Below are 10102 nucleotides of genomic sequence, written 5' to 3'. Positions count from 1 at the left end.
AGAGCTGCGTCCCAATAATAAGCCTACTGTTCCTTTGGGAAGAGGTCCTTTTATCCCTGTGGGAATGATTCGAACTCCCATCTCTGGAGTTAGTACTGTTCTGGCAGAGGCACAGATGTCCAATCCTGCGCTTCCTCTGGTTTGTCTAGTGAGGGATTTAATGGACAATGTGTCCTGGGCACTACCCTGATGGGGTTGCTGGGTTCCTCCAGTGCTCCATATGTTGTGGTCTTGGGCCCCTGAGCACTGGGCCCCCCTGTCCATTTTTTGGCAATGGAGCCTGATGCCTTTCTCCATGATATCGTGGATAGACACCTGGTCCATGTTCGTTTTTTGATAATGGAGTACCTTCTATGGTGGTTTGAGAACGGCATTCATTAGCCCAATGTCTCCCTCTACAGCATCGTGAGCAAATACCCGGTATTCTACTCCTTTGATACCTAGTTTTGTTAAACCCTCCTCCTATGGGGCAATTCCTTTTAAAATGTCCTGTTTGTTTACAATTATAGCATATTTTTGGCCTGGCATCTAAAACCTGTTATACTGCAGCTGCCACGACTTGCCCTTGTTCATTAACGTCTCTACATAATTTAATATCTGTGTTTAAATCTTCATGTTTCCATGGTCTAATGACTTCTCTGCACCAACGATTTGCTTGCTCATAAGCCAGTTGTTTTATTAATGGCATTGCTTGTTCTGTATTCCTCAAAACTCTGGTAGCTGTTTGAATAAGCCTATCTATAAATTCAGTGTAAGGTTCATTAGCTCCTTGTATTACCTTAGATAATTGACCTTGTGAACCTCCATGTCCTTGAAATGTCTTCCATGCCCTAATCGCATCTACAGCAATTTGTATGTATATGCCAGGATCATATGCAATTTGTTGCTGCTGATCCTCATAAGGTCCCTTTCCTAACAACATATCTAGATTTCTCTGAGGATAACCAGCTGCTGCATTTTGCCTAGCCGACTCCTTGCAAAATTCCTCATTGGCAACCTTCCATAACAGGTATTGTCCTCCATTTAGCACAGCTTTACACATATTAGCCCAATCTGCTGGCGTCATGTTCAAGTTGGTAATGTATTCAACCATACTTACAGTGAAGGGTGCTTGAGGACCATAGGCTGTTACAGCCTTTTTTAGCTCCTTCACTGTTTTGAAATTTAAACCATGGTATATTCACTGCCCTCCTGCCTGCTTAAATTCAGGGCATGTTAATATTTGAGATCCTGTCTCAGGATCCCAACTATCAACTGCGGGGTTTGGGAGCCTTCTAGCATATGGAGGTGGCGCGGTTGGTTGGACACTTACACCCTCTGGTGACAGAAAGGTGTTAGTAGCAGTCTTCTGTTGTAACTTTTCCCCTGATGGCTTTTTCTGCTCTAAACTTTCTTCCTCTGTCTGACTAGCTCAAAAGACCTTCTCTTTTACTTGAATCTTTTCCTCTGTCTGACTAACTTGAGAGAACTTCTCTTTTACTTGAATCAATATGTCTTTTCCTTCCTCTACCATTGTCTGAACTGAAGGCTTTGGACTAAGCGAACAAGATATGAACGTCCAAAGTGGCAATGTGCCAACTGGCAGAGTCCTTGGGCTTTTCTTTTCTATCTTTTTAAATCTTCACCATGATGGTTCCATTGTGATATATTTAACAACTCCTCCTTAAAAAGCCATGGGCTACATTTTTGTATTGTATCAATGTATGCCCTGACTGCTCTTGATTTTACTGGGAAGCCTCCTTCCTCTAACAATTTACTTAACAGTCTTTCGGTTTGTTTTTCACTAATTTCTGATCTCATATTTCTACTATAATACAACCCAACAAGGTGAATCCAAACAAAGCCGAGACAGAATGAAACAAAAATGGAACAACACAAAATCATTATATCAGCCTTTCTATCCTCCTGAAATGTCCATCCGTCCTTTGTCCCTAACTGTTCCTCAGATGTGAGAAGTTTTTCTTCCGTCTCACTCATCTCCAGGGACAGGCAACTTAAAACAAAAGCATCGGCTGGGGATGTGGCTCAAGTGGTAGCGCGCTCACCTGACATGCGTGTGGCCCGGGTTCGATCCTCAGCACCACATACAAAGATGTTGTGTCTGCTGAAAACTAAAAAATAAATATTAAAAAAATTGTCTCTCTCTCTCTGTCTCTGTCTCTGTCTCTCTCTATCTTCCCTCTCTCTCTTAAAAAAAAAAAGCGAAACAAAACAAAAGAAGAATCTTAATATGGCTACCCATCCTCTCGCCCTGCCCTCAGGGGCGAGCAGTTTACCTTATCACTTACCCTCAGTGGTTCCTGTGCGAGCCACCAAATGCCGCAGTCTGGCTAGGCACAATTCAGGAGCCACTTGTCAAAAGAAAGGAACTTTATTTTTAGAACACACACGCCACATCACACAGCTCCTCAGAGCCCAACTGCCACCACCGGCTTCCCACAGCCTCTCCACCTCCCCCACTCCTCCTGCTCTTGAGGCCGATTGGCTGGGTCATGTGGGCGGAGTCAAAAATTCCCCCAATGAGCATCTCCGTGGTTTGAAAGGACGAGGAAACAGCCCAATGAGCATCACCACAGAGGAGCCAATCAGTTGGCAGCTAGAAGTTTGCTGGGGCCACTGTGAGCCAATCATCAGCTGGCAGCTGAAAGTTTGCTGGGGCCCCTTTCGGCTGTGGCTCTCAACAACAAAGGCCGTAGTTGTAGAAGCAAGGAATACTATTTAAAGTAGTCACTTCATGAGACCAGCAGCTTGCCTAGGTCTGGGTAATTGACATGCACCTGTTTAAAGCCTGAACGTTAACTTCAGCTGGCAATACCATAAGATAAGTTGTATTCTTACAGGCTACAGGATATTCATCATCTTTTCTCTTTATTCTCACATTTAAAGAGTCTATTAGGTCTGTGAGTAACGTAAACATCCTGAAGGCAGAAGCCAAACTTCAGACATCCTTTGGATGCCATCTCACTGAGAGTTAAAGTTTCTAGGAGTTATGGCATCCTCATGTGATTGTTCTTGTCCATTCTAGGAGACCAGCCTAAAATATATCCGTTATTTCTAGACATCTTGTGTTGTACTGACAAGACATGCACAATCCATACACTTAGAAAAGGGGCCAACTTTTATTGTGGAACCATTAAGGCAACCACACATTGGTGGATATTCTATGTAAGTAACTGGCCTGTCTAGGAAAATTCCATTTCAACAATCTTTCTATTTTGACAATTGTCCAGATGAGTAGTCTTAATTTCTAAGGGCCAGCATAATTGGCTGGTTTAGGTTTCTCATAGGCTGTCTTTTTCTTAAAAGATACTCCCAGACAGCCTGCTTACCCTAGGATCAACGTATAGGTAGAGCTGACCATTACAGTCAGTACAATTAATCTAGTAATATGGGTGGACTTTTTAGTTACACTGCAATGTACATTAAAAATGGACCTGAGAAATGGATCCATAGAAGTCTCTTCATAATTTTCACTTACCCCTCAAACTCGTGAAGCTGCGTGGTTGTAAACTCTGCAGTTGGAAATTCACCTTCCTGTGCCAGGTTTCTCAGTCCTTTTCATGATGACAGGTTTAAACTCTCCTTTGAAATCTGATTTAATTTACTGAATCATGTTCAGGAGCAGTGAGATTCTCAATATTACAATTAAGAAAGAATTTTAAAAAGATTTTTGTAAGATCTAGTGTGTGCCTCTGGGGTTCTGATTTCTCCCTTTTCTTTATTTAATAAAATTGAGTAAAGGCTTTATTTGTTAGTAGTAATTGAGGCTAGATATGGAAATGAGATACCTTTTATTGATTATTGTAGTTCCCCAAAATATAGACTAGTTGATCCACTCTAACAATTTAGAAGAACCCTTAATCTCTTTCTGAGAGGAGGTCTCAAAATATCTCTATATCTCAGAATATCATTCATTAATTAGGTGTCTCTTAATTGTCTCTTAGAAAATCTGATTAAGTTTACTTTCCAATATAGGGAGTAGTATATAAATCTTACCATATTTTTAAGGATAATAGGTCCAGTCAGAGAACTGACATAATATCAATGAAATTTTCAACGAGGTTTGCATCTTTTATCGTTCAAAACTAACATACGACTTTAATTTGGAGAATCTCAGTCCTAATAAAATGTTCTCCCAAATCTCAAAATTATCCAATAAACAAAAGTAATATGTAGAATCAGCAGTGTCTTTGAATCAATCAAATGTAGTGTCCAAGGAGAAATTGTCAAAATTGGGATCTAAATCAGCAGTTTAATGTATTTAGTGTCTAATCAAGGATGTGAATTTATTCATCAAAATTAATCCTTGCTTTAAACTGTACACAATAAAGACCTTCCCTAAAGGAAATAAACCTAACATTTTAATGTCTTTATCATGTCAAAATATGGACAAAATTTTAGTTCTCATCATCATAGTAAAAATCATGGTAATAGCCTAAAATATCCTTGAATTAATCAGTTAAGGTTTTTATAGTCAGTCTACATTTTTTATTTATTTTTTATTTTTTGTAATTACATAGTTAGAAGTGAAAAGAATAAGGATTTTTTGGTCATCACAGGAACATTACTGGCTTTTGTTCCTGCAGTGAGCAAATGTATCCTCATAACCTCCAGCAGTAAAAGCAAAATGTAAAGAAGCATGTGTTTGATAACTCTTATCAATAGAACATTTGGTAATGTAACCTTAGAGAAAAGTCAGGTTATTTAACTTAAAAATAACTTAAATTTAGGGCTGCAATGTAGAAACCTGTGGAATTAGATTCTTTCGTTAGCATTTACAGGCGGGCATTTTTTTTTTTTAAGTAGGCTCTGTGTGGCTCCCAGTAGCAGGTCTGAAACAGGAAGAGTGGGTTAGTAGCTGAAAGGTGGGACCAGAAGTCCTGTCTGAGTGACAGTAGAAGGACCAAAGGGAAGCCCTTGGAAATGCGGGAGGCAGGACCAGGAAGTCCAATCCTCCAGCCAGGCAGAGCGGTTACCATGGTGATGAAACACCCTGGAGCCTGCTGCTCAGGGGCCAAGGCTCCCCGAGTTTCCCTAGCTGGTTGCTTCCTTTTGATTTGACTGTATTTCCCTCGCCTGGGCAGGATCCTATGGCGGGGAGCAGTTTGCCTTGTCTCTGTGGCCTGCAGCATGTGTCCTCCTGCATTTTGAACTTTTCCTTGCAGCACGTAGGACTCTAAAATGAGTTTTAATGGCAGACGCCAGAGTTATGACCAGATCTTAAGGCAGTCTGCATTTGGCCCCCAGCCGGGTTGTTTAAGAGTGAAAGGCACCGCTGGCTGTGGGTCTAGTTAGAGACCCCACAGGGAACAGTGGCCAAAGTCCTTTGTCCCCAGCAGCTGAGTTACAGCCATTCTGATCTGTAGGACAAGAACATGGCAAAGAGGTTCAGTATAAACTGTCTGAGTGTTCACCACAAAACAATAGAAGAATAAGAATCACCTCTCTCCAGACAAAGAATCCTTGCATCAAGTCTCATCACAACATTTTCTTTCCCTTTTTGTCACTCTCCAAACACAGACTTCTAGTACATAAACTCCAAAAACTTTATCCATAAAGATTCACAAAAACAATCCAAAAAAGAGGACTCGACAACATATCCCATTAACCATCTCAACAACTCTTTACATTTATTTAGAGTCTCTAGAATCGATCCCACCGAGTCCTGCTTCTCCACAGGTTGAACTTTGAACATTCTTATTTTCTTAAATTAGCCCAGGTTGTGTGTTCTTACAGCAAGATCTCTGCAAAACATTAACAGGCAACCTTTAGACCGTTTATAAGGAAAATACAAAATAAAATTAACAAGAGGTAAAACATATTTAGTTTGTGTAAGAGCTACCTTGAATTTTGGCTGAGTTCTATATTATATCCCCTGTTTGAGGTCCTAGTAATCTTAATAAAAATCAATCTTTGAACATTAAACTTTAAAAGAACTGAAATCTGGCCTACCGTGGAGTCATTCTGACGTCTAGTGAGATGGGACATAGAACCTTATCTCAGGTAGAGCGGGGCTCTCCATAAATCTTAAAAGTGTTCTAGTTCTGAAGCTGATCTTTGCTTGTTAAATATAATTTTATAAACTTTAAATATATTGTCGCTCGAGGTCATGGGAATATTAGCTGTAAAGTCAGGCAACGGCCGTGACAAAAAGGAGACAGACTTTAAAAGGCCACTGAACAAGGCTTTATTGAGATGAAGTCACCTCCGGGCGCAACTCTATCAGACCAACAGAGCCTATAGGAAGAGGGTCGAGGAGAAACTGCGTGGAGCCTAGACCAGACTGGAATTTTATGGGGCTTAGGGCAGGAAGGGAGGGCTGGGCCATACTCACTCAAAATTGGCCTCCTTGATCCCACTTGACTCGATTTACCTATCCATACTGACTGCCTGTCGAACTCTGGCTCCAGAATTATAAAAATAATTTTTGTCTTTCTAAAGACAAAATATTCCCAAATATTAAAAAGTTTAATGTCACAGATTTTTCTTCTGCCCAATTCACTTGCTTTCTACAATTCAGCCCAAAATACTGTGCAAACTTAAGCATGCTTAAATTCTGGACAGAAATTCCAAACCCACTAAATGTCTAAAAATCACCCTGGAGTGTCCACAATGGGCCACCAATTGTTGGGTTCCATGACTAAACACTCAGGGTCACTCCAGGTGAACTGGGCTGCAGGAAATAATCACACACACAGAGATACCTTTTCCTTTGGGTCCTGTGACGGCTCCTCTGAACTCAGGAGTCCATGAAAAGAGAGAGGGAGAGAAAGAGAGAGAGAGAGAGAGAGAGAGAGAGAGAGAGAGAGAGAGAGAGAGAGAGAGAGAGAAAGAGAGAGAGAGAGAGAGAGAGAGAGAGAGAGAGAGAGAGAGCGCCTGTCACTTCAGGATGGAAGGCGTGGGTCATTCAGAGTGGCTCCCCACTCTTAATTCCTTACCCACTTTTAATGGTTATGGCTGAGATGGTGAACTATTTTCCTTCTTCCACTTTCTGTCCTGCCATGCCTGTCTTAGTCTATACTGACTTCTGAATATGCCTGAAGCTTTTTCTGATTGCTCTCTCTCCTCTGTTTAATTTGTCTAGTTGCATATCTTTGAACTAATAAAGCATAGTTTTAATCATTACTGCTTTATTTTTAAAGTCTTGAGATCTGCTAGCACATGTGTACATTTTCTTTGATATTGGAAGGTTGTTGCAAACACTGTTTGCAAACACTGTGTTGCAAACACTGCCCACTGGCTAATTTTGAATTAGCCAATCAAGTTTCTAAAAAGAAAAAAACAAACCTTTGGGACTTTCAATGTGATAATTTTCCTCTCCATGAACATGGTATATTACTCCAATTATTTTTAGGCTTCTAAAATGTTTTTTTGATAATAATAGTATTTTATTCTTGAAACTTATTCGTATATCTGTTAAATTTAATTCTGTAAACTATATTTTTATTTTTATTTAAGTGGTGTCTTTCAATTGCATTTTCAAATTGTTTATTGCAGGTGTGTAGAGAAATAGCTGATTCTGTATGCTGATTTCCTATCCATGTATACAGCAGCCCTGACAAACCTGAGTAATTCCTTTCATTTTTGTTTGTAGGCAATCAATTGTCCATCATGATTTAGAGTTTCCTTTCCAAGGCTTATGTGGTTTCTTTCTTTTTCTTTTTGTATCATGCAAGTTGCTCAAAATAGTGGATGATAGTAGCGATTCCCACCTTCTCATTTTCTTCTGATTTTAAATGGAAGACTTTTAATGATTTGCCGTTTGTTGTCATTGGTTGCTTATAGACACCCTTCACCTAGTCTACCCATGGAAAGTAATGATATATGATGCTTTTTGTGCATCTATTTACATGGCTCTGTGGCTGTTCTATGTTTTATTAATGTGACTAATTGTATTAATTGCTGATTCTCAAAGAAGCTTGCTCCAGTTTCCAGAGAGACGAAGGCGGTGGGGCAATGACCTGTCCTGACCCAGCTGTGATGGCCTGGGCAAGGCCATGTCTGCTTTTCAGGTGGCCCAGGGCTCCCAGCTGAGGGATGAGCCCTTTTCCTTCTCTCAGTCCTGAGCCACCACAACCACAGGACAACCCAGGACGGACCCTCCCTCCTTAGCTGGGCCTGGAGATCTGGGGAAAAAAATACAACACTCATCCCCTTCCCCAAACTGATCTTCTTCAAGAGCTTTAGCTGTGGGTTCTAATAAAGATCCTAGTTAATGTCAGTTAGAGGCTAGAACTTGTCTTCCTACTGAAGTGGCACCCCCTCTGTCCACAGAGAAGCCCTCTTCACCATGGCTGATTTAGGACTGTCAGCAAAAGAGTCCATTGGAGATAAACTTCCTATTTTCGTGTCGCCCTGTTTTACTTGGCCACTGGCAGAGAAGATACCAGCACTCTACGTGCTGGACAGCCCTTACTAGTTTTTCACAAACGTATCCAGTATAGTACTTTGTAGAAATGTGAAAATAAGGGCTCTGGCCTTGAGCTGGGCTTCACAGAGATGTCTACATTTTTAAGATAAGTACAAATGGGCTCCCTGGTAACAGCTGGCAGGGGGAGGAAAGGAAGGGGAGATGAAGCTCTTCCCTTCTCAGGTGTTGTTCTTGAAGAGTTAACTTGCCCAAAACAGTGAACGAAAAAGCTGCTTTTATATGAACTTTTGCAGATTGTGAACTTCTGAGCCCCTCCCCTTACATGCTGGGTATAAAATTCTGAAACTCCCTGAACTCGGGCTCAGGGGATTAATTGATCAGAGCAAAACTGTGCCCTCTGAACCTAGCTGCAGCCAAATAAAACTGTTCCTGCTATCTTCAGTGCCTTGCCTGGTTTGTCCCTACAACATTACTAGTGAGGAAGACTTGCTCACCAGCCTCCTCCTGCCTCCTGCTCTGGGCTTGTTTTATCTCACTCTTCATCTAGTGGCTGAAGTTTTGCACAAGTCCTAACAGTAGCAGAGGGCTAACCCTAACCTAGCACGCTGTCCTTAAAACTTCACGTAAGTTTTCTCATTTACTTCTCTTAACCAATTGTGTGAGCCCAACTTATCAATAAAACCCCGTGAGTTTTAAATAAGTTGTCTAGAGTCACGCAGCTTATCCATGGGGCAAGAGCCAGGTCTGTCTGGTCCCACAGCCTGCATTTTTATGTAGTTGGCTGCATCTCCAGGCTTGCTGAGCACAGCCCCCTGACACCTGAGTTGGGGGTTTCCTGACAGTTGGGGGACTATCCCTGTAGTGCAGATCCTCTTCTGGAGTTGGCACCTGGAGTGTTGTGCCCCTGATCCGAGGTCTGGTAGGCCAGCTGTCCCCCAGCTGTCTGCAGACTCCTCTCCCCTGCCTTCCCCTCCCTGCACAGTCCCCTTGCCTCCTCTGTCCTACCTAGGGAGGACACTCTTGACCCAGGATGAAGCTCTGCCAAGAGAGGACGCCCCTTTTGCTGAATAACTGAGAGCAGGAAATACCCGCTCTATAAAAGGAAGTGATGAGGAGGAAATTCAAGTCAACCTGGACGTGCAGGAGGGCTGAGCCTGGCTCAGCGGAGAGTGCAGCTGAGGTGTGTGCTGGTGCTGTCCTAGTCGGAGGGGCAAGGAGCTGGGAGGGGACCATGTGGCTGCCCGGAGCTCTGCTCCTGCTCAGCCTGGCAGGTGAGTGCAGCTGGGGCCTGGGGCTTGGTGTGGCAGAGCAGAGCAGGGGGCAGAGGGCACTGGAGAGCTGTCCAGTTCAGGAGGGAGAAGTTTGTGAGTTCACTCAGCAGCAGGGCCGTGAGTCCCACACAGAGACAAGCATCAGCCCTGAGCTCAGGAGAGAAGAGGGAAATGGGGTGGCCCTAAAGACCCACTGGGCTGAGTGGGAGAGACACGGTGCCAATGACAGCCCAGGGCAGGGAATAAGGCACTGGCAAAGGTGCGCTCAGAGGACGAGGCCAACCCCCTCCGGGAGCCAGAGAAAGCGGGTCAGAGGCCACCCCTCCAGGGAGCAGAGGGGGGTGCTCCAGGGCGAGGTGCTCCCTGGGAGAAGGGACGCAGGCTGGGAAAGGAAGGGGACCCGTGCAGAGCAGCTCTCAGGGTGCAGGTGCCAAGGAGGCCGTGTTAGATGTGGGGAGGG

Source organism: Ictidomys tridecemlineatus, chromosome 3, assembly GCF_052094955.1.
Source record: "Ictidomys tridecemlineatus isolate mIctTri1 chromosome 3, mIctTri1.hap1, whole genome shotgun sequence".
Classification (NCBI taxonomy): Eukaryota; Metazoa; Chordata; class Mammalia; order Rodentia; family Sciuridae; genus Ictidomys; species Ictidomys tridecemlineatus.
This window is presented reverse-complemented; position numbering follows the sequence as displayed.